We start from the raw sequence: 26,546 nt of genomic DNA, 5'->3' as shown, positions 1-26,546 counted from the left end.
CTTTTATGTCCCCAGCACAAGGGGCACCTGTGTAATGATCATGCTGTTTAATCAGCTTCTTGATATGCCACACCTGTCAGGTGGATGGATTATCTTGGCAAAGGAGAAATGCTCACTAAGAGGGATGTAAACAAATGTGTGCACAAACTTTGAGAGAAATAAGCTTTTTGTGCGTATGGAAAATATCTGGGATCTCTTATTTCATCTCATGAAACATGGGACCAACACTTATTTCAGCTCATGAAACATGGGACCAACACATGGGACCAACACCACACATGCGTGAAGTAGGGTAGGTGGTTTAGACACTGGACGGATTTTGTTCACTTAAGAATGTGAGTGTTGATTTGATGAAGTACATGTATGTACAAATTGATGAATTGATTAATCGAGCAGGTGCATGTTTGTAGTAGAATCGACTCTGTAAATTCATGATAAATGCAAATTTAAATAAATGCGAATTGAACCCAAGTGTATGGGTTTAAATATGAAATGTCTAAGACATGGGGTGTGTGACTACAATTAGGCTGTGCGAGTGGTCCTAAGAGTAGGTGGGGTCTTCTTTGAGAGGGGCAGAGAGTCCTTTTGGAGTTTAAGAAACTTTCACAGGCCCACACCCAGGTCCCGGGGGGATAGTGTGGAAAGAAGTGCAGGGTCCGAAAGGGAAGTCTAGTGTGTGCGTGTGTGTTTGACTAATGCACTGGAACGATGTGTGTGTGTCTGGGCCAGTGGCGACTTTAGCATGTAAGTCTTGTTGGGGCAAAAAAATATGATGCATGCCAGCAAAGCCACTACACAACACACTAAACAACACATTAATTGCACTATAACGGTGAAGAAAGGTGCCCACAAACTGTTAGGGCCTACATAAAGCTGTCCCAACAGCAGAGTCCCAACAGCAGTCCCCACACCTTACCACTGCTACACCTGGTTATCAGCGGAGCCTTGTTTGGCAGCGAAACAGTTCATTCAGCCTCAATTTACTGCCTTTTAAAAAAGCATAGCTGATATGGCTGACTTGCTTAAACAAATGTGGTTTGTACTGACAATTGAGATGTACAAACTATGGCATAAGGGGACGACGAGCGGATAAGATGCAATCCGTAATTTCGATTAAGACAATGTGCGAGCTAAGACAGACGTAGTCAATATAACTATTTGTTCAGCTCTTTTGAAATGTACAGCGACAGAATTCAGAACATGGGCCGTTCTTACAGTATTCTCCCTGTACACCAGATCAGAATGGTAGGATAAATAATGGGGGCATATATGCAGACAATATAAGCAGACAATGAAAGCTCTTACAATTTTGTCATCAAAGTCTGGCATTCGCTGGATTTATGGTGCTTTCAAGACAACTGGGAACTCTGAAAAAAACAAGGTTGAATCATGATGACGTCAGTGATCTTCAGGTCGGAGCTCTAGAAAGAGGCCTGAGTTCTCGACTTGGATGACCATTCAAAACATATTTTCCCAGTCGGAACTTGTTTTTCTCCGAGTGCCCAGTTGTTTTGAGCGCGGCAGAAGTCATGCTGGATTGACAGCATGATCAATGTTGAATGTTTATCCTTTTAAGCTTGGAAAAGAGACCACACACCTACTCCACTGAATAGCAGGCTAGTGATTGCTTTGCAATGCTTGCAGTTAGCCACTGATTCCTTCCAAACCACTCATTGTTGAATTTGCGATTTCCAACTTGTTGTGTAATGTTTATGTCCAATGGCCGATGAGCACTGATACGTTTTATCTATAATTGTGCTTCATTATTTATCTTCATATGACAAGGATTAAAAAGCATTTGCCAGTAAATTGTCGACTTGATTCATGATGAGGACTGCTAGCTAAGATTTTGAAAGTATAATGTTGACATGATCAGTCCAATCAAAGCTACTGTAGATATAACGTGATTTGATGTCATTTTATCTGTGGCCAATGACCTTGAGCCTTCTTGGATGGGCACTTCTAATGGAACTCTATGGCAGCACCCAACGGGCTTGAATTTTCGAGCTCTACCCTTAGATTTGGCAGTGACATAGTGTCCTCATGAGTGACAGAACATTATCAACCCCTACGCTCTGTATTTTCCGCTGGCTGCCCCACCACCACAGAAATCACTGAGCTAGGTTGAAACACCTGCATTTTGGAGGTTTGTATGAGGCTTTATTAATTCAAAATGTTTTTTTTTTTTTTTTTACAAGCTGATATGTGACTCATATTAATGTCAAAATAACATGCAAAACAGGCAACCCCCCCCTCAAAAATATATGTGGCTGAATGACGGGTCGCCACTGGTCTGGGCGTGGTCGGACAGATTTTGTTCACTCAGGAAGGTGTAATGACTGATGCAATGTGTCCGTAGAACTACATGAGCAGGGCCCGGTTGTCCAAAAGCATGTTAAGGCTAAGTTCATACGATCCTATGGTTCTAACAATGAACTTAGCCTTAAGATGCTTTTGGGAAACTGGGCCCAGGTGTGGTTGTTTTTAAGTCCTGTGCGGCGGACTTTGTGTTATTCCGATGTTCTTCCCCCCCTCTCAGAGGTGTGTGTTTGTACAGTATGTGTATCGGTTTAAATATGACAATTCTAAGATGTGTGACTAAGATACTGGCCGTGTATGAATACTCATACCCCTGTCCTAAATAGTAGGCCGTTTTGTCCATCGGTTCTGAATTTGCGATGCACTCGACTGTCCAAATGTTTCTGTGCAATAGCCTTTTGATTTGAACATTTGAAAAGTTTTGGTGTGTGTACTAGGCTATTTGATTTAATTTATATATGTTACAGCACTTTGGTTTCACTAATATGTTGAAATGGAACCAAATTGTCTGTTTCTGTCTTCAGTCCTTTTTAAATAGGATAGATGGGCTAAATGAGCTATGCAGTGGAGGCTGGTGGGAGGAGCTATAGGAGGACGGGCTCATTGTAATGGCGGGAATGGAATTAATGGGACGGAGTCAAACGATAGTTACCGGAGTGTAACTCCAGTTCTATGAGTGGAGCGGAGCCCCATAGGGGAGCTCTGCTCCTATTGGTTTACCCACTGCCCTAAGGCAGCATCAGCCTGAGACAAAATTATGCACACACCTGCAGCCAATAGGAGTACAGGTGTCCCTATAAGAGGGGATGCCTCCCCTCAATCAGCCTCCCAAGATATTTATCTTCAGCGAGACTAGAGAGGGTCGGCAGGGCCTTAAGTCCTATGGGGCTCCGCTCCACTCATAGAACTGGAGTTACACTCCGGTAACTATCGTTCTATATCGTGGAGCTCCGCCCCATAGGGGAGCTCTGCTCCTATTGGTTTAAGGCGGAGCCTAGCGCTCCAAAATGTACTCCCTGCCGAGCCCAACACTTCCCATCGAAACGAAAAGGTCAGGCCTAGCAATGGCTGCAACCAAGTCCCGCAGTACTGCAACCACTGTATGACAATACAAGTGTCACAATATACTGCGTCATCGGTTAAAAACCCGCCCCACCTAGTCCAATGGCAACACCAATTACTAGTGGGCAGATCACCAGAATACGGGCCATACTAATCTGTACTAGCAGATAGATGGTACCTCAATATCCTGTCACAATAATACTGACCACTAATGGAATGACACAAAGTGTCACTCTACATTGTGTACACGGTAAGCCGCCTCACTCAATCAATGGAACCCCAGAGATTAGTGGGCAGATCCCAGAACATGATTCATACTAATCTGAACAAGCAGATAGATGACGTCACATTCCGTCAAAATTGTCATGACCGGTCAAATAGTACCGTAACCAAGGTTACTACTATTATCCCTCATCATTCCGCCTCAACCCAGTTATTCACTGGTGGGCAGATCAATACATGCCCTCTACTGTACTGAACATGTCAGTCAGGAGTCATGCCAGAATATGTCCTTCCATCAGAAGCGGACCTGAAAGAGACCTGTCTCCTCAGTCCTGCATTCCTCTCTCCTAGCTCAAGTCCTCCCCTCAGCCACGCTGAGTACAGACTGAGCCAAAGAGTTAGAAGACATATCCAAGAGATAGAAACGGATAAATGGAGACAGTGACGACCATGACGCCGCTGCACATATATCCTCTACCCTTGTTCCTCTGAAAAGGGCAGTAGAAGCCACTACTCCACGAGTGGAGTGGGCTCTTATACCCTGAAAGCAATTGTCGCCCCGCTGCCTCATAAGCTGTCTCAATGCCTTCGCAAAGCCAATGAGACAAACGCTGTTTTGAAAGTGGTCTACCTAGTGCAGCCGCACCGTGACACACAAACAGCTGAGGCGATGACCTAATCGCTGCTGTGCGCTCAACGTAACACGCCAAAGCGCGCACTGGGCACAGACGATGGAGCCTTTCCTCACTCCTCTCCCTATGAGGAGGGGGAGAAAAAGCCCACAGCTCCACGGTCTGTGATCTATATGAGCTCTTAATAACCTTCGGCACAAATGCCGGGTTAGGACGTAACACCGCTCTGCTCAGATCGCCATTAATGACAAGGCAGTCGGGTCTCGTCGAAAGAGCACACAAATCACTAACACGCTTAGCCGTAGTCAAAGCGAGCAACAGTGCCGTCTTCATAGACAGCATCTTGAGGGGTATTTGATTCAATGGCTCGAACGGCGACTTACATAGCGCTTCGAGTACCAAAGCCAAATCCCACTGAGGAAGCGTGGCTCTAGGCATTGGCCTAAGCCGCCGCGTTCCCAATAAGAAACGTTTCACTAGAGGGTGGCTGAAGACATTGTCTCTGCGACAAGCTGAAATCGCTGCTGCAAACACCTTAATGGTGGCGGGCGATCGCTGCTTATCAAACATAAACTGTAGGAAAGAGAGACCACTCTCAACCTGACAGCTCATGGGGTCTACACCCTGTGTGACACACCACTGTGAAAATACGTTCCATCTACTGGCATACATCCTGGAAGTGGAACTGGCACTTGAACCCTGTATGGTCCTGATTACTGAATCAGATAACCCACGGCGCTCTAGCCTGTCCCTCTCAGGAGCCAAGCCTTCAGTGGTTGGCCGATTATGGGCAATTGCCCTATCGAACCCCCCGCCTGAGACAATGCGTCCCGTCGACGTGGAATTGGCCACGGTGGCGCAATCAACATCTGACTCATCTCCGCAAACCATGGAGCCCCTGGGCGATCGGGGGCTATCAATATTATTGACAGCCCTCCTGATCTCACCCTGGCTAACAGTGGGAGAATGCAGGACAGCGGAGGGAATGCATACAGAAGAACTCTCGGCCACGGGTGGTGCGCAAATGCGTCACTTCCCAGTGGCGGTTCGTCCTGTTCTCTCAGAGAGAACCATAGGGGACATTGCGCGTTCACACGTGACGCGAATAGATCCACCTCGGCTCTCCCGAACTGTTCCCAAATTTTGAGAACAATGTCCGGATGCAGACGCCACTCGTCGTCTCGAGGACCCCCTCGCGACATGAGGTCTGCTCCTACGTTCAAGTAGCCCGGAATGTGTGCTGCTCTCAATGAGCGAAGGTGCTCGTGAGCCCACAGCCACAATTCCTCTGCCGCCCGGTGGAGAGCAGGAGACCTGACTCCTCCCTGGCGATTTATGTGAGCTATTGTGGTCCGGTTGTCTGACCAGACCAACACATCGTGACCCCGAAGGGTAGACGCGAAGTGGGTCAGAACCAGTCGAACCGTTTCCAACTCCAAGAGGTTGATGTGGCGACTCGAAAGAGGCCACACACCTCCTATCGCTTGGGTCTGACATGTCCCTCCCCATCCAGTCAGAGAGGCATCTGTAAACACTGGAATGTAGGAGGACACTTTGCCTATCGGGACTCTGTGCGTGAGAACGCGTGGGTTTCTCCAATAGTTCAGATCTGCACTGAGCGAGAGGGGAACCACCACCAACCTATGACGTTGACGCACTGGGTCTAGTCTTAGTTGGGCGAACCATCGCTGCATCCTGCGCATGCGCAGGAGTCCCAGCGGAACCACGGAATGGAACGCGCCGCCAGAGGTGCCTCCCATGAGCCCTCGACGTACTTAGCCAATGAGGGCATTGCTGGGGCCAGTGGCTCTGCCGCTCTCCTTGGCCGGGAATAGGGGCCGCCCTCCATTAAATCCACCACCGGTGCGGAGGGAATAGGGGGCAGCGCTATTTCCAGACGTCTGGCAGCCCTCTCAATGAGTCCGGGAAAGTCCGACCTCAGAGAGGCTGCAGCGAAAGACAAGGCTTCTGACCTCTCAGAGCCCGTGTTGTCATCGCCAAGGGAACTGCAAGCCCTCTCACTCTCCAATGGAAAGGGGGGCTTGAACGTATGGGTCAGAGGGTCGGATTGTTCCATCGGAATATCCGCCTCCTCCCCATAATCCCCGTCATCTCCTGAGTCGGCGCAGCCCGATGACGCCGACAGCATGTCCTCTAGAGGAATATCCTCCCTGAAAAACGCCCAGTGCTGCTTCCTCTCCTTTACAGAAAGGAGGGCGCAGGAGGCGCAGTTAGGGGGATTGCTGATGCCCTCCTTGGCATGCTGAGAACCCAAACACACGAAACACATGTCGTGGGAGTCTACAGCCGCCATGGAGGAGCATCGGCATTGAGCTCTGAAAAGAGCTTTTGGGGGTGGAAAATCTCCAGGTGTGCTCATTGTAAGGACGACGTCGATGATCTGGAAAATTGACGGCGTTTTCTTCGTCCTGAGTCTTCTCTTCGTCTCTTCGTCTCTTCGTCTCTTCGTGGCTTCTTCAGTCTAGACCAGTCGCTGAAGATAAAGGGAGGCTGATTGAGGGGAGGCATCCCCTCTTATAGGGACACCTGTACTCCTATTGGCTGCAGGTGTGTGCATAATTTTGTCTCAGGCTGATGCTGCCTTAGGGCAGTGGGTAAACCAATAGGAGCAGAGCTCCCCTATGGGGCTGAGCTCCACGATATAGAACATGTGGTTTCCATATGCTTGATGTGGAAAAATACACCCGCACTTGGCCCCACCCCACCTACTCAGCCAGTCAGGAGCCACTACTGGGTTGCGACAGTGGCATACTGCATACTTTTTACTAAACGGTATGTGCTAAATAGTATGTAACTATGAGTACATAGTATGCAGTTTAAGTATTTAGTACGTTAGTATGGGTATTCGCCACTGTGTGCACTACTACAATTAGGTTGTGTACTACTTACACCAGCTGACCAGTGAGGGTTTGTGAAGGAGAGTGTGTGTGTGTGAAGTGTGAGAAGAGGAAAGAGATTTCCTAAGAGTAGCTGGGTCTTGGTGGCATAGCCCAGACACAGGTCCCGGGGGGATGGTGTTTGAGAGATGGAGTTTTCCTAAGAGTGAAGCAGTCCCGTGTAGCTCAGTTGGTAGAGCATGGCGCTTGCAACGCCAGTGTTGCGGGTTCGATTCCCACGGGGGACCAGTACGAAAATGTATGCACTCACTAACTGTAAGTCGCTCTGGATAAGAGCGTCTGCTAAATGACGTAAATGTAAAATGAAGCAGACAGATGTGGCCAAAGAGTCCCAGGTCCCAGAGGGGTTTAGTGTATGAGAGGAGGCGAGAGAGCTTTCCCGAAAATTGAAAGAAACATGGTTTCACAAGCTTTTACATTTTTAAATGGACAACTAAGAACATCTGCGGCCGATGGAAACTGGCGAAATATCGTAAAGAAAATAAAAACTTACATCCGCCTGAAAAGTTAAAATCCACCTCAAAAGAGGTACGTGGAAGAACCGTATATTAGTGGTGCGCGGTCAGCTGTTTGTTCACCCGGCACCCGCCTGCAATTGCTAATAACCGATCTGAAACCTCCCAACTATATTTTGGGGAGGCTATATGTTAGTCAACTTGTCTATAAATAGATACATGTAGCTTCTCTTGTCATTATATGTTGCCCCAGAAGACTAAATAAACCCTTGCTCAACAGAATAATGTAATAGATCGATAGAATGAAGGATTAAATCTAGTTTTCTATGTCATCTTTCGCGGAGCAAAGACATTTAGAGACTGGGGAGAAAATACAATAACGCAAAAAAAACGGAACGATTTTCTTTGCAAAATGTCCAAATGACATCAGTTTGACCAGTTGTAAGTATCGTATCTGAAGATTATGTCTTTGTTAAATGTTTTTCATGAAGAAATGGAATGTTGGTGATGTTAGTATATGTTTTAGTGTAACATCATGTACAACAGACAGGAAGTGGGTTGTAGACAGGGGAGACTGGTGATTGGCCAGAAGAGGGAGCTTCATTGTTTATAAATAGGGGTTAAACGAAGAAGAAAGTCAGAACGGCCATGGCAATCTGAGGAGCCGTTCTCCGGACACCGCGGGTCTGTACTTATGCTGTAACCTCGTGATTTTAATAAAAGCCTCTAATACGATGCAGCATAAACGGACTCTTTGTTGACAGCAATAATGGCCACCATTCACCCGATACGACATAATGGCGCCCAACGTGGGGCTGGGTTTGCGTCTCCTCTTTGTTTCAGTCAACCGCCAGGCTAACTCGCTTTGAAGCATGGCCAAAAAGGGTGAGTTTTTCTTACCGCTTCGGAGTTTGTTAGATTGGATACGACTTGTGTACACTGGAGAGATGTACCATACGACCTTGCCTCGGGTGGCGTTGTTTCTGTTGACTAGAGTCTGTTAAAATAGATTCCATTGGTAACGGTTGGCAATGGGAAATTTAGAGCATTAAAATAGATTCCATTGGTAACGGTTGGCAATGGGAAATTTGGAGCATTAAAATAGATTCCATTGGTAACGGTTGGCAATGGGAAATTTGGAGCATTAAAATAGATTCCATTGGTAACGATAGGCAATGGGAAATTTAGAGAAGGCCGATATGCATTCATCTTTAGGGCACTGTACCGCTTTAAGACCCCGGGTGGGCCATTTTAGATAATGGGCTGGCAAATCCTCGTGCACGATAGAATGTGCATTCGGTGAGTTTTTGAAGAGGACTCGGTTTAATGGGATTTATCTGATTGTGATTATGATTCGACTCTCGTCCGACGGGATGTTTGATTGGGTTTGATTTCTCGGTGTAATGGTCATTAAGTCACGGCAACAAAAACGGTAGGAGAAATAGGTTCAAAATAACTAGGGCAGTGCAGGGTATGTTTCTGTGTAGTAGGCCGCAGTTAGCTAAAGGCTAAGGCTAATGTTAATGCTAAATGGGAGTGTGTTTCATGCTACATGGTACAGGGCGGCTAATGCTAAATGCTAATTGTGTGGTGTGCTACATGCTAATGTATCCTTAGAGACTCCATTGCGATGGATTAAAGTCTCTTAAACTTGTCTCTGTGTGTAAGTCAGGTTATATGTTTTGTGAGCGCTGTTAAATGTTGTTTGACTATAAGGGGGAAACGGGAGTTACAGCTGGACTGTTATTCTGTCTGTTTGGGGAGAGAGTCCACGGTGAAAAAAGCATGGGGTTAAATGGATGTGCGCATGCGCTTGATTTTACGGGGCTAAAACTACAACATGCGGGTGTGCTAAGCCTACAAACCAAAATGGTGGGTTAAGGTCATAGGTCCCATTTGGCGTTACCCTGCAAGGGGGAAATGGACACAGACAAAGAGGAGAGATTTTAACACGAGTATTTTAGTTTCAACGGCGGCTGGTTAAAGATGAAACTTGTTTTGTGACCTATTGAATTTATACATTAAATATATGTTGGCGAAGTATAATGAATTGAATTAAATAATTAAAAGACGATTAAAATTAAATAAAAATGTTTTTGAGCGATCTATTTAGTTCTGATTTTAGTCTTAGAGTGAATAATGGGTGAACGAAGGAATATTGAATATGGTTGAAATAACTCAGGGATTGCATTAACTACTAAAATGTGATTCTGTGTCTCTGTTTTTCTGTCATATGAGTGGAGCAATACGATACGACAGGAGAGAGGAGGGGCTGACGTGACATCACGTGACGAGGCAGACGATCGGATCAGATATCAGGCTAGTTCACAAAAATCATCCCTTACAAAATATTTGATGACAATTTCACATAGGCTTGGCAAATGATTCATTAAAAAATTGCATTTTGGATGCTCTGTGTATCACTTGGGTTTGATGGGAGTTGTGTTGGGAATCAAGGATTGACATTATTCTGTAAATTTAAGATAATTAGATGCTGATAGAGCAAGGGGTTATGGGAATTGGAGTATTGAAGGGTTAGAGGCTTTGTTTTTGGGATTGCTTTGAAGTTGACTAACTTACTTGCATTTGATGGGTTGTGGTAAGATAGCCACCACTAATTGATAAATTGGTGACATAGGATAGAGGAATAAAAATTGGTTTTAATTATTCAGGATTTTTAATTGATTTAAAAAAAAAAAAAAAATGCTATATATATATATATATATATATATATTTTTTGGAGTTGTTAGTTTTATATTAATAATTAGAGGGGGGGAAGCCATAGGCTATACAGTCTAAAATAAAACAATTCACGATAAAGGAATATAAAAGGGTTGTTACAATGGGGAGAAAGGACAGCAAGGCTAGATGAAGGTGATTACACCGATTGATATAGGGAAAAATAGTAATCCTTTAACTAAAGTAGTGTTAGAAAGTAGTGTTAGAAAAACTAATGGCAGAAGTTAGTACACCTTTCTCACATACGGATTCAGCAAAAAGTACAGCTTAGGGATGTTTATCCTCAGCTTTCAGTGATCATCCAGCAGGGTGATTATGGCATCAGAGATGAAGACGAATAATAGATAGAGGACAAGCAGAAACGACGATAAAGATGAATCCAGAACTCCAGAAGGAAGGAAATGAGATGTCTGGAAGAGAAGAGTGAGGTTAAAGAAGACGAGGAGGATGAAGATGAGAGTGATGATGAAGAGGTCATGCATGGGTGGATATGACTCTGTGATCAGATGGAAGTTGAAGGAAGAAGGATACACGAGATTTGATCTCTGATGGAAGTTGAAGATGAAGATTTGGAGATTAAAGGTGCTTTATGTTCAAGAGGATTTTATCCTACAATGACTAGCAAAGAAGAAATAGAAGGAGATATAGACCGATGTTTATCATGCCTGGATAAAGCAAATAGTTTAGAAGAAGTAACACAGCTGAAGATACAGAAGAGGAGAAACTGCTGAGAGGATCCCAAGAATTGGAGAAGAAGAAGGAGAAGATAAGTTTTGGTTATGAAGAATCAGAGTGAACCAAATCAACAATCACTGTTACAGCTTCAACTGAACAATATCAAATGCAATTGTACCAGCCAAGGGGGTACCAAATGTTCCATATCCAAAGCCAGTTTCTGGACAGACACAGAATTGAAGAGGACGAGAAGACTTAGAAGGAGGAGGAAGATTTCAGCTACACTTTCAGCAACTTTCAGAAGACTGTTATAATTGTGGACAGATTGGGTACTTTACCTGTGATGAAAATGCGTCAGGAGGAAAAACAGAGAACATTTTTAAGGAAGATACAGGGGCAATTCAAGATCACCTGTTCTCTAGGTGAATCCTAAGAATTCTAGAGTGCTTAGAAGATCCGGAAGGGGGGTGCCAGCTGAGAACATCGATTAGAGAAGAAGAGAAAATAGCTAACAATTGAAGTAAAAACAACCGACCATTAGAAGTGATGGTGAATAGTGGAAAAACTTATCTGGGTTCAGCCTAAAGAGGTTAAACATCTCACTAATTGATAACTAATTAGGATAGGGATTTGAGGTAGTAAAACAGTTAATTACTCTTAAGGTACTAATATTAGAAGATACTGTTATTGCAGTGTTGGGAAGAGATGCATTGTTTAAATTGAATTGTACAATAAGATGTACACTAGACGACTGTCTATTAGACAATCTGTCTGAAAAGTTAAAAGGGGGGACTGTTTATTCTGGGTTACATTCTTACACTAAGAGATTTCAGGCTAGGCTAAAAGGTGTTTAGTCGTTTGCCAAGTCTGTGTGTAATGAGTCAGAAGCAGGTGGGGAACTTTCCCAATCACATATTCTAAAAATTTGGTGGTAAAGGGATTTTGTGAATAAATCAGTGGAACAAGTTTAAATGTTAGGAGGAAAAGATTAGATTAAAATAAGTTAGGAGAACTAGGTTGAAGGAACTCTAAGACAGTAAGCTAAGTTTCAAAGTTAGTAGTAAGAGAGAGAGAACAATGGTGAATGACACTGTAGAGTAGGAAGATCAAGGTAATTATAGGTGTATTGTTTATAATCCAAAGTTTGAAAGTCAGGGATTAGAGAAAGGACTGAGATTTGGGGAAAAAGTGACACTAGTGGTGATAGATGGAAGTACAAGCAGAGACAACTTTTCTTTGGGGAAAACTAGGAGTAACTAAGAACATTAACACTTCAGTTTATTATAACAACAGTGAGAAGCAATTTAACTCTTTCAACATTGATAGTTATTAAAGCCATAAATATATCGCATTTGATTATAAGGGAACCAATACAGCACCAATTTTAGGAAAAAATACTTATTAGGGTTAGGATGGGGACGTTCCTCCCATATGGAGAGATAATTATGGAGAATAAGTATTGTTATCAGGACCAGGAGTAGAAGCTGTTGCACCTAGTCAAAGGAGGTATAGTTTGGAAGAGGGTTAGGAGTGACTGTTCACTTATTTGGCGTAATGTTACAGCGAAAGGTCAGGGAGAATATATGTATACTTATCTAGGGCAAGCATTAGAAGTTGTTCCGGTTAAGAATTATTGGTTAAAAGGCTATGTAATTCGTAAAGTGACGCTTATGATGGAAGATTTCAAATCTGTTGAAGTTTCACAGTCATCAAGGGAGTTCAGGAAGAATATGTTATAGTAGTCACTCCAACAGTGAATAATACACATAGGATAATGGGAACTTTTGCACTAGAAGTAATTAGGGTTGATACAGCAATTAAGTCAACTACTTTAATGGTAACTTTGGAAGGGATTAGTGATACGATGGCAATAGCAAATGTAGGGAGTATGACATCGACAACAACTTTTCTGAAATTAAATGGGGAATTTTAGACTCATGGGTTATGTTACGGATGGAGAGTGCTGTCAATTATAGTACGAATAGGGTTAAAATAGGAGAACAGATAGTGGTAGAGAGAATATAGATTCATCATGGAGGACAGGATGAGGTCTTTGATTTTAATGACAGACAAGGAGAGGTATCTGATCAGTACCGCTCGTTAGGGGAGAGAGAAACTAAAGGGAGTGGTTTGATTCTTCTGTTGTGAAAATTAGAGATAGATGGGCAGGTTCCAGCAGCTCATTCTGTAATATCAGTGAGGAATCTTGAGGGTCCATGTCTGGTTAGAATTCCAGCCAAACATGTTAGAGACGGTCGCTCGACCTCTATCAAGTCTGTGTCAATCTTATGCTTTGTCATGACTGTGGTATCAACAACAATCAGTAACAGATAAAATAATGTCATTGTCAAAACATTTGTTTAAGCCTAGGGTTAGGTGTTATTGGGTTAAGTGAATTAACTTGTGTGGATTTGTTGGATGGTAAATCAGGTAACAGCGTAACTGAAGCATTTGAGGTGAAACCAGTGAGGGCTAAACGTTGTTTGGTTCTAATAGAACATATGATGTAAGGGGTATGTTTATGGGAATATCAGATTGTGATGATTATATGATGACTTTGGATAAGCATGAACATAAGGTTAGAGATGACAAATATGTTACTTTTTATGTACCAGGTAGTAGGAACAGCAGGACTTTGATGGTTAAAAGATTAGCTTTTGCCTGACAATGTGACTATGGGGAATTTTAGAGATATTTAGAGGGTTTGTGGTGATAAAGCATATATATTCTTACATTATGGATGGACAGGATTTTGTTACATGTCAACGTTGAAGCTTCCATATGAGGTTTTTACCATTATAAGAGGGATAGCACTGAACACAGCTAAATCTAGGGTTAAAAGGGTGACATGGCGACATGTCATAGTCTTCAAGCCTATCATTGAAGGATTGGGAGATCTGAGAAGACTTGGTTGCAAAATCAGTTAGGCCCAGTAGGGGCAGTGATGGGTCAGATTTTAGTTTCAGCTTTGATAACACTGTGTGATGTTTGTAATTTGTTACTGACCTTTGAGAAAGCTATGATATTAAGATAGGTTGGAGAGTGCCTGGAGACAACACTCAGATGCCGGTGTTGACTGTTCCTGATCTGGATAAAGATGAACAAGTGGAACTGATGGATAAATATCATTTTGATTATTTGATGATTTTTCAAAAAAAAATTCAATATTAGGGTGATGTTGGTATGATTTATGAATCAAAGGGGGGAATAGGTTTATGTGATTCATGCATCATTTATATATCAGTTTATATTCTTAGTTGATATTCATGTTTAATTTGAAAGTGTTTGTTTTGCAAAAGATACTGTTTGGTCGTTTCCTTTTCTTTCAGAAGCATTTGGGGGAACATATGGAGATTGAAATACTCAAACAAGGACAATATGAAGGGACAATATGAAACAATATGACGGGAGGAGATGAAACAAGGAGGGTGTGGCTGATTCCATCATCAACAATCCATTGGAAGAGGAGACTACAGGGAGATGAAGTGTAGTGGACTACATTCCAGTGTTTGCAATGAAATATAGACATGTGTAATACATAATTGTGTCATATTCTTAGGTATTAATTTTTGTAGAATGATGTTTGATGTTGTTGAATACATGTGAGGATCTTAGATGTTTTTGTTTATTTCGGTGATGTTTAGGGACAGGGAATTTAGGCAGGGAGAGTTCCACTTTAGGGTCCAATGGGTTGACCAGCCTTAGAGTGGATGTTTTTGGATAGGATTTTGTTTGCAGGGGCTTACATGTGTATTTAATTGCATCATAGTTTAAATGCATTTACATGGTTTATGAGGTTATCTGGAGTACCGAAGGTGGTTGCCTGGGGCAGAGGGACCGTGAGAGAATTTTACTGTCTTGATTGATGGATGGAAGGTTGCCGGACAGTTTTTCGCTCTTACACTCCATAGAGATTTCTTCATATTTCATAGTAATGTATTCACACTTCATAAACAGTTATTCATATTTCATAGAAAGGTATTTACACTCTAGAGGAGAATGTGTTTGGTTTAATGTTAAAGATACTCAATAAGATAAATTGTTACTAGTCATAATCCTATTCTGTTTGTTTTCGAGACTGTTCGTCTCGAAGGGGGGAATATCGTATCTGAAGATTATGTCTTTGTTAAATGTTTTTCATGAAGAAATGGAATGTTGGTGATGTTAGTATATGTTTTAGTGTAACATCATGTACAACAGACAGGAAGTGGGTTGTAGACAGGGGAGACTGGTGATTGGCCAGAAAAGGGAGCTTCATTGTTTATAAATAGGGGTTAAACGAAGAAGAAAGTCAGAACGGCCATGGCAATCTGAGGAGCCGTTCTCCGGACACCGCGGGTCTGTACTTATGCTGTAACCTCGTGATTTTAATAAAAGCCTCTAATACGATGCAGCATAAACGGACTCTTTGTTGACAGCAATAATGGCCACCATTCACCCGATACGACATAAGGAAAAAGAAAGCTGTGAAAACAACCCAACTGATAAGATTTCAGTTCGGCTTCGATGCATACCGGTATTTTATGTGGTTGAAATACTATCAGCTTTTATTATGCTTTTATGATGAAGACAGCACCTCTACATATGGTATCTAACTGAGCATTGCATTCTCTCAAGATACAGAAAGAAAAATCATATTTCTCCACTCCTGTTCACAAGTCCAAATGTTGCGTTTGAGAAACATGGATGAACGTCTAATTCTGATGTGAGACAGAGCTGGTAGGCAATAATAGAAAAACATGTCCTCATGTTTTGTAAGATAGACAAGCATATTCATACAGTTGAAATCAGAAGTTTACATACACCTTAGCCAAATACATTTAAACTGAGATGATAAATGAGTCTCAGCTAAACCGTGCCTGTTGACATGTTGAGTGTTGACGTTTGTCTGACTCTTGCCGTTTGTTAATTCCAGTGAAACCGTGTCAGATTCCAGATGTCGTTACCATATGGACATACACAGGAACATGATCCAAAACATATATTATTTGTTCTCTCTATCATTTCAGCAAGCTAGCTAGCTATATAGCCTATCAATGTATTATCTAAATTGCGCAGCTACACTGAACAAAAATATAAACACAACCATTTCTAAGATTTTACTAAGTTACAGTTCATATAAGGAAATCAGTCAATTGAAATAACTCATTAGGCCCTAATACAGATATGCATCTGTTGGTCACAGATACCTTTTTTTAAAAGGTAGGGATGTGGATCCGAAAACCAGTCAGTATCTAGTGTGACCAACATTTGCCTCATGCAGCGCAACACATCTCCTTTGCATAGAGTTGATCAGCTTGTTGATTGTGGCCTGTGGAATGTTGTCCAACTCTGTGCAAAGTTGCTGGATATTGGCAGGAACTGGAACACGCTGTCATACACGTCGATCCAGAGCATCCCAAACATGCTCAATGGGTGACATGTCTGGTGAGTATGCAGGCCATGGAAGAACTGGGACATTTTCAGCTTCCAGGAATTGTGTACAGAGATTCTTGCGACATGCAGCCGTACATTATCATGCTGAAACATGAGGCGATGGCGGCGGATGAATGGCACGACAATGGGCCTCAGGATCTCGTCACGGTTTCTCTGTGCATTCAAATTGCCATCGATAAAATGCATTTGTGTTTGTTGTCCGTAGCTTATGCTTGCCCATACCATAACCCCACCGCCACCATGGGGCACTCTGTTCCCACTGTTGACATCAGCAAACCGCTCGCCCACACAACGCCTGCCATTTGCCCGGTACAGTTGAAACCGGGATTCATCCGTGAAGAGGACACTTCTCCAGTGTGCCAATGGCCATCAAAGGTGAGCATTTGCCAACTGAAGTTGGTTACGACGCCAAACTGCAGTCAGGTCAAGACCCTGGTGAGGACGACGAGCACGCAGATGAGCTTCCCTGAGACGGTGTCTGACAGTTTGTGCAGAAATTCTTTGGTTGTGCAAACCCACAGTTTCATCAGCTTTCTGGGTGGCTGGTCTCAGACCATCCCGCAGCTGAAGAAGTCAGATGTGGAGGTCCTGGGCTGGCGCGTTAGGCTTGGTCTGCGGTTGTGAGGCCGGTTGGATGTACTGCCAAATTCTTTAAAACGACTTTGGAGGCAGTTTATGGTAGAGAAATTAACATTAAATTATCTGGCAACAGCTCTGCTGGACATTCCTGCAGTCAGCATACCAATTGCATGCTCCCTCAACTTGAGACATCTTTGGCATTGTGTTGTGTGACAAAACTGCACATTTAGAGTTGCCTTTTATTGTCCCCAGCACAAGGTGCACCTGTGTAATGATCATGCTGTTTAATCAGCTTCTTGATATGCCACACCTGTCTGGTGGATGGATTATCTTGACAAAGGATAAAACGCTCACTAACAGGGATGTAAACAAATTTGTGCACAAAATATGAGCGAAATAAGCTTTTTGTGCGTATGGAAAAGTTCTGGGATCTTTTATTTCAACTCATGAAACATGGGACCAGCCCCTTACATGTTGCGTTTATATTTTTGTTGAGTGTATATACTCATATTTAAGAATTTATGATGTCCATCCAGTTGAATTTATCACACATTTACAGGAGTCTATTCTACTACAAACACATTAATACAATTAATCAATTTGTACGTACATGTACATTAATCAACACTCACATTCTTAAACAAAATCTGTCCATTGTCTAAACCACATGCCTACACATAATTACCTATTACCTGACCTTTGACCTTTAGTTCGTAAATCAACACTCATATTGTTGAGTGAACAAAATCCGCCTCTATGAACTACTCATGTTCATATGATATCTGAGTGAGAGTGACTAACAAAATCAATTGGGGTCCGCTAGAGGTCAGGGCCCATGGGCACGTGCCTTGCGTGCCCAGTCAGTAATTCGGCCATGATTACTACAAGGTTTAGATAGCTGGCTAGACTAACTTACCTAGCAATCTATAAAATGTTAGCTGACATGGGGTAATTGAGTGACTATCAGTGACTGACATAACAAGAGGAAAACTGCTGATGCACTACCAAATTTCGAAATTGCACATTGTGTATTCTACTATCCTCTCTAACAGTAAGTTGAGACCCCGACTAACTTCCTAAAAAAGGTTGAGTGGCCACTTATGTCACTGAGAAATGGCACTGTAAAGGAGGGTAGGGTGCAATCAATCAGTCAATCAATCAAATACATGTATATATAAAGCCTTTTTTTTACATCAGCAGATGTCACAAAGTGCTATACAGAAACCCAGCCTAAAACCCCAAACAGCAAGCAATGCAGATGTAGAAGCACGGTGTCTAGGAAAAACGACCTAGAAAGGCTGGAACCTAGGAAGAAACCTAAAGAGGAACCAGGCTCTGAGGGGTGGCCAGTCCTCTTCTGGCTGTGCCAGATGGAGATTATAAGAGTACATGGCCATTTAAGGCCACATTGTTGTTCAAGATGTTCAAACATTCATCGATGACCAGCAGGGTCAAATAATAATCAGTGGTTGTAGAGGGTGCAACAGGTCACCTCAGCTTTTCATAGCCGAGCATTCAGAGGATTCGGAGGAGACACAGCAGTTGGGTACATGTGTTTGGAGCGCCGTTCCTGTTTTCTTGCTGGGTGAGGGACTGCTGTGTCTCCTCCGTTTCTCCCGCTCTCACTCCCTCTCGGTCTCGCTGCGGTCCCTGGAGCGGCGCTTCTCCCGGGAGGGCGAGCGGGAATGATGCCTCCTGCGCTTTCCAGCTTGAGACCTGAAGGGAGATCACATAGAGGAGGAAAGATCGCGTCCTACAACAGAAAACAACAGTACATTCTAAATATTTCGTCCAGTACACTACATCTACATGTTTACTTCAAATGTGAGGTACCCTGTGAACATCCAAGTCCAGCCAAACTGCGCTCCAACATTTTCTTGTGAAATGTAGTCCTGAGTAGCTTGTACTGTGGCAGCACACAATAAACTAATTGTAACTGGCAACACATGCATTGACAATCATTAACTGTTTCTACAACATTAATACTATAACAAGTTTGAACATTGCCAATGGCTTTGCAAAGTACATGACTATGGAGGACTAAAAGTGCCACAATTAAATAAATAAATACACCATTAAATAATTACTTAAATGTGTCATTAATTAATTAAAATTAGAATTAAATACATAAATGTGTTATTAAATGTGTCATTAATTAATTCAAATACCGATTCATTTTATGTAAAATACATATACAATAATTTCACTATTTACATTTACATTTCATGGTCCTGCGTTGGAGTGCTTCCTGAATTACTTAAAACTGTCAAACTGACCCATCAAAAGTTGGTAGGCGGAACCTAACGCCTGATTGGTTACCCTCTGCATCAAGCCAAGACAAATCAATTCCGGATAATGTCAGCAGGTCCTGCTTCTACATCCTCTGCTAAGTTTAAAATGTCTCTAACCAACTCCCTGGAAAGTTCACGGAGATCCTCCATTGTCTCTATCCAGGTTGGCCTACTCTACTTCAGACCAAAGCAATGGATCAGACTAGATTCGCGTTAGCCCCGCCCACTGACTTTGATGGGTCAGTTTGACAGTTTTAAGTAATTCATGAATCACTGCAATGCAGGATCATGAAATGTAAATGTAAATAGTGAAATAATTATATATGTATTTTACATAAAATGAATCGGTATTTGAATTAATTAATGATACATTTAATTACACATTTATGTATTTAATTCTAATTTGAATTAATTAATGACACATTTAAGTAATTATTTAATGGTGTATTTATTTATTTAATTGTGGCACTTTTAGTCCTCCATACTATGACATGACTGGCAAATCCCTATCCAATCCCACCTCTATTTCATCCTCTCTTCCTTCTCTCTCCTCCCTCTTTAGGCGATCATGATGTTCTGCTGTTCTGCAGGACGGTTATCTAAATTTCTATAAATACTCTTTAAAACTATTTCCAAAAACTTGTTTCCATTGTATTTCCAAATACATTCCAATATTCATTTACTCGATATATATTTGAACGCAATTGAAATACAATATATTGTAGTGGTTGAACATTGGTGTGTATTAATTACGCCAATTCAGTTGCAAAACGTTTTGCAGTTTACTCCAAACGGAAAACGTTTAGCAATAAAAACGAGAGTTTCTATTGGACAAATTCAGGTAGGTCCCTCCCCGTTTCGTTCCATTTGCTCTGTTTGCTTCCGTTTGGTTCTTAAACGGTATTGGTTTCCGTTGCAAGATGGAATGAATACACCCCAGATCCCGGCTCCGCCCGTTGCTATGCGGGCAGCGCCCATGGTTACTGTTGTGGCTCATAGTTTTGTACACACAATGCACGAATTTGAGACACAAAGATGGCTTCTGGAGGTGTCTATCTAGCTAGCCAGCTAACTTCACTTATAAAGATGATTATTTTTTATATAAATATGTGAACATTTTAAGATGTTGTATTAGTGATGTTGCCACTTTGTTCAAATATACAAAGAAACAGCAAATCATTGGTCTTTCAAGACTTTGCTCGCCAGTAAAGTAACGATTTGTGTAAGAAGCTAGCTAGCTAGCTAAACTTAGCTGTTAGCTAGCTAGCTAACGTTGAGTAATTCGTCATATACGCAATGCAGTAATGTAACAGGTCTTTGAATATATAATACAATGGATATGGAGAAGGAGCAGCGCAATAGTGTGGTTTTTAACGCATCCAAGAGAGAACTGTTCACTGCCAACAATGGTTACAAGTTCCTGCAGAAGAGACTCAGGGCGCAATGGAAGATCCAGAGGTAGGTAATAATAATAATAATAATAATAATAACTGTTAGCTAGCTAGCTGGCTATTGCTTGCTGTATATACGTAAGAAGAATACGTTGTAGTCACCTATTTGGCATCATAATAAGGCAACTTCATATATGTGGTTTTATGTTTGTTCCTCCACAGCATAAAAGAGGAGCTCTCCTTGGAGAGGTTGAATGATGTAAAGTTGTGGATTACTGCTGGTTCCAGAGAAAAGTTCACTGCTGCTGAGGTGTGTGGCTGGTCATGGTAGAGTTGTAGGAGGTCAAAGGACATGCCTTTATGAATCGAGGTTTGGGTAGAGTGATCAGGAGATGGAAACAACAGATTTGAAAGTTTCCTATTTGATGTGTGTCCCAGCATTGCAACACACTCCTCCAAAATAAAATGTCTGTCAACCTAAACACTGTTAGGTATCAAAATCTAATCTAATCAATACAATTGTATTTGTCACACGCTTCATAAACAACAGGTGTAGACTAACAGTGAAATGCTTACTTACGGGCCCTTCCCAACAATGCAGGGAAAACATTATTTTAATAATAAAAAGAAAACACAAGGAACAAGTACACATTACATTTACATTTTAGTCATTTAGCAGACGCTCTTATCCAGAGCAACTTACAGTTAGTGAGTGCATACATTTTTCATACTGGCCCCCCGTGGGAATCGAACCCACAACCCTGGCGTTGCAAGCGCCATGCTCTACCAACTGAGCTACAGGAGGCCCAATGAGTAACGATAACTTGGCTATATACACGGGGTACCGATGTGCAGGTGTATGAGGTATTTGAGGTAGATACAGTGGGGAAAAAAAGTATTTAGTCAGCCACCAATTGTGCAAGTTCTCCCACTTAAAAAGATGAGAGAGGCCTGTCATTTTCATCATAGGTACACGTCAACTATGACAGACAAATTGAGAAAAAAAAATCCAGAAAATCACATTGTAGGATTTTTAATGAATTTATTTGCAAATTATGGTGGAAAATAAGTATTTGGTCACCTACAAACAAGCAAGATTTCTGGCTCTCACAGACCTGTAACTTCTTCTTTAAGAGGCTCCTCTGTCCTCCACTCGTTACCTGTATTAATGGCACCTGTTTGAACTTGTTATCAGTATAAAAGACACCTGTCCACAACCTCAAACAGTCACACTCCAAACTCCACTATGGTCAAGACCAAAGAGCTGTCAAAGGACACCAGAAACAAAATTGTAGACCTGCACCAGGCTGGGAAGACTGAATCTGCAATAGGTAAGCAGCTTGGTTTGAAGAAATCAACTGTGGGAGCAATTATTAGGAAATGGAAGACATACAAGACCACTGATAATCTCCCTCGATCTGGGGCTCCACGCAAGATCTCACCCCGTGGGGTCAAAATGATCACAAGAACGGTGAGCAAAAATCCCAGAACCACACGGGGGGACCTAGTGAATGACCTGCAGAGAGCTGGGACCAAAGTAACAAAGCCTACCATCAGTAACACACTACTCCGCCAGGGACTCAAATCCTGCATTGCCAGACGTGTCCCCCTGCTTAAGCCAGTACATGTCCAGGCCCGTCTGAAGTTTGCTAGAGTGCATTTGGATGATCCAGAAGAGGATTGGGAGAATGTCATATGGTCAGATGAAACCAAAATATAACTTTTTGGTAAAAACTCAACTCATTGTGTTTGGAGGACAAAGAATGCTGTGTTGCATCCAAAGAACACCATACCTACTGTGAAGCATGGGGGTGGAAACTTCATGCTTTGGGGCTGTTTTTCTGCAAAGGGACCAGGACGACTGATCCGTGTAAAGGAAAGAATGAATCGGGCCATGTATCGTGAGATTTTGAGTGAAAACCTCCTTCCATCAGCAAGGGCATTGAAGATGAAACGTGGCTGGGTCTTTTAGCATGACAATGATCCCAAACACACCGCCCGGGCAACGAAGGAGTGGCTTCGTAAGAAGCATTTCAAGGTCCTGGAGTGGCCTAGCCAGTCTCCAGATCTCAACCCCATAGAAAATCTTTGGAGGGAGTTGAAAGTCCGTGTTGCCCAGCGACAGCCCCAAAACATCACTGCTCTAGAGGAGATCTGCATGGAGGAATGGGCCAAAATACCAGCAACAGTGTGTGAAAACCTTATGAAGACTTACAGAAAACGTTTGACCTGTGTCATTGCCAACAAGGGGTATATAACAAAGTATTGAGAAACTTTTGTAATTGACCAAATACTTATTTTCCACCATAATTTGCAAATAAATTCATAAAAAATCCTACAATGTGATTTTCTGGAAAACAAATTCTCATTTTGTCTGTCATAGTTGACATGTACCTATGATGAAAATTACAGGCCTCTCTCATCTTTTTAAGTGGGAGAACTTGCACAATTGGTGGCTGACTAAATACTTTTTTTCCCCACTGTATGTACATATAGGTAGGGGTAAATTGACTAGGCAACAGGATAGATAATAAGCAGTAGCAGCAGCGTATGTGATGAGTCAAAAGAATGAGTGCAAAGGGGGGACAATGCAGATAGTCCGGGAAGCTATTTGGTTAACTATTTAGCATCTTATGGCTCGGGGGAAGAAGCTGTTCAGGGTCCTTTTGGTTCCAGACTTGGTGCATCGGTACCACTTGCTGTGCTGTAGCAGACAGAACAGTCTATGACAATTTTTAGGGCCTTCCTCTGACACTGCCTGGTATAGAGGTCCTGGATGGCAGGGAGCTCGGCCCCAGTGACATACTGGGCCGTACGTACTACCCTCTGTAGCGCCTTGCGGTCGGATGCCAAGCAGTTGCCATACCAAGCGGTGATGCAGCCAGTCAAGATGCTCTCAATGGTGCAGCTGTATAACTAATTGAGGATCTGAGGGCCCATGCCAAATCTTTTCATTCTCCTGAGGGGGAAGAGGCGTTGTCGTGCCTTCTTCACGACTGTATTGGTGTGTGTGGACTGGTTATTCCTTAGTGATGTGGACACCGAGGAACTTGAAGCCCTCGACTTGCTCCACTACAGCCCTGTCAAGGTATGTTGGTTGCTTTATGTTTTGAGTCAGACATCGATTTGCTCTGTCTTGTTCAGTTGGAGGTCCTGAAGCAGTACCTGGATGTGGGAGGAAATGTCCTTGTGATGCTTCGTGAAGGAGGGGGGCTGAAGTATAACACTAATATCAACATCCTCCTTGAGGAGTTTGGGATAATGGTCAACAATGGTGAGTATCATATGAGTGGAATAGTCCTCGCAACTCAGATTGTTGTCATCCAGATATTTCACTGACAGAATTGTATTGGTGATGAGTGTTTTGTCTTCATTCTCTTGTTGCTGTCGTAAGGAATGTTTACTACAAGTATTTCCATCCAAAAGAAGCACTTGGTGTTCTGAACAGGTTAGTTGGTTAACCATTTAGACATTTTGATATTTGGTTTGTTCCAATGTAATAGTGCTTTTATCATTGCTTTCTTGTGCATATCAATGAAGTAAATGTGCCAGAAAAGGATAATGGGGTTGATAGTTCCACTAGCTATGAAAGACACATGCATTGTTGAGCGACTGAACAAGCATCTTGCTTTTAATCCTTTAGAGAGATCAGTCGGGCTGCAGGCAAAGTAGTAACAGGGATCATCAAAGACGAAAGTGCCAGGAACAATGCACAGTAGGTCTTCTCCGTTTTCATGTCATCATTCTCAAGTTTCTGTTTATTTGCATTTTCATAACTGTCAACAATCTCAACAGAGAACAGAGAGATTATCACAGTTTCATGTCTAATCATATCATATGCCAAATATTTTGCCAAAAGGAGTTGGCCCTTGTTAAACAAACAAATGAATGAAACAGTGATTGCAGTTTGGCTTGTCTGTGTCCCCCTGGTAAAAGATTAAACCTGTATTCTTAATGTGTACTTGAACAGGGCCCTCACATTTGTGTACCCGTATGGAGCTACACTGAGCGTGATGAAGCCTGCTGTTGCTGTTCTCTCCACTGGGTCCGTCTGCTTCCCCCTCAACAGGCCTGTCCTTGCCTTCTATCAGGTCAAGGTGAGGAGTTCCCATTGACCTCCTGCAAACACCACGGCATGATCATACGTTGTTTTTCAAAGATACAGTATGTCAGTTATTTACTAGTTCTGTCAATTGTTTTTTTTGTAATGCAGGAGGTAGGCAAACTGGCAGTGAAGAGGAGAACAGTAAAATAATGGTGATTGGAGTGTCAGTTTAAAACACTCATACTTATGTTAAGTTTGAGATCCAATTGTGCAGGCTCTTTTACCCTTTTCATATGATCATTTCGAGCCAAACTGTACTGTGCTGGTTTGGATATTTTTGTCCTTTCCAGCATGGTTCTTGCAATTATGATGGATGCTTAACCAGGCCAGCACGGTACAGCTTGGCTGGGCATGTCTCGGTCCGCTCAGTAGTGAGTGTTAAAAGGGTATTTGACGACTTCCTGATGGAAGGCTCGTTAACATCTTCACAGCAACACCAGAGTAGTTGCGAGAGTGTGATCACTACAGCACTGAAATGGTGATGATGTAATGGTTGGTGATCCACTATTTGATCCCCTACTGACTCCATTTGGTTGTAATATTGCCTGTCTATTTTTGTTATGCAGGATGTCGTTTTCCAGTGGCTCATGGGTGATAACATTCATCTGAACCAGATAGATGCAGAGGACCCCGGGGTGAGAAGCCAAGGCATGTTTTAGGATCTACAGTTTTACCTTTTAGTCCTAGAAGTGACACTTATCATTCTGTGTTTGGCCCAGATCACAAATTACACCATGCTACCAGACACAGGCTGCCTGTCTGAGCGACTACGAGTATGCTTGCAAGAGGGAGAGGAAAACCCAAGAGACTTTACCTCCCTGTTTGACATGTCTCTACTCAAGCTATCAACAAACACATTGTCCCAAGTCATCAGGTGGGAACACATACTGCTTTAGAAACTGGACAGACATCAGTTTTCACTACAGTAGGCCATAGTTGGTGGCTACAGGATGTTTTGTCTGCTTTGCCTACATGTTTACGGTGTGTTTGTTGACAACAATTTTTTTGACTTGTCCCCCTGCAGTTCCTACATGCAGATGAATGTCAAACATGAGTCCCTCCAGCTGATCACACCTCAGTTTGAGACTCCCCTTCCCCAGCTCTAGCCTACTGTAAGTTTCCCCGCTCCAGCTCTACACAATCTCACCCAGCTCCTGTCTAGCTCAAGCATCTCACCGAGTGTATGTGGATTCTGTAAACTCAACTGAGAATGGCATGCGCACTAGACTGTATTCAACACTTTATGCTAATTGACTGGGATTTATTGAAATGTGACAATACACACTTGGTCATTGTAGAAAATGATACATTTGCCATCCCTCTAAGATATGTGTGTGTTCTCCTATGGGTTGCTTTGAGCAGGTATTTCTGCCTGCCTTCCCCATGCTTGACCTCTTTGACCTGGATGAAACCTTCTCCTCTGAGAAAGTGCGTTTGGCACAGCTCTCCAACAAATGTAAGTGTTCAACCTTCATATCCTATTCTTGTGTTAACTGATCTCCTATAATGTCAGTGTTATATTTTAATCAAGCATGATTAATGAAGTGTTCTCTGTATTCTTCCTGCTGGCACGGACGATGATCTAGAGTTTTACGTGAGGAAGTGTGGGTACATCTTGGGGGTGACAGGGAATTTGGATAAAGACCAAAGGGATGCAAAACACATCCTGGAGCACATCTTCTTCCAGGTCGTAGAGTTCAAGAAGCTCAATCAGGTGAGCGA

At 42.6% G+C, this 26,546-nt stretch overlaps 1 pseudogene; it reads left to right on the top strand.

Annotated features, from left to right (window-relative positions):
• Window positions 1–20,340: 20,340 nt before the first annotated feature.
• LOC121575759 lies at window positions 20,341–26,533 on the top strand (annotated as a pseudogene).
• The last annotated feature ends 13 nt before the right edge of the window (window positions 26,534–26,546 follow it).

This window comes from Coregonus clupeaformis, chromosome 10 (genome assembly GCF_020615455.1).
Source record: "Coregonus clupeaformis isolate EN_2021a chromosome 10, ASM2061545v1, whole genome shotgun sequence".
Taxonomy (NCBI): Eukaryota; Metazoa; Chordata; class Actinopteri; order Salmoniformes; family Salmonidae; genus Coregonus; species Coregonus clupeaformis.
The sequence above is the reverse complement of the archived record's forward strand: the minus strand, read 5'-3'. Positions and strand labels throughout refer to the sequence as shown.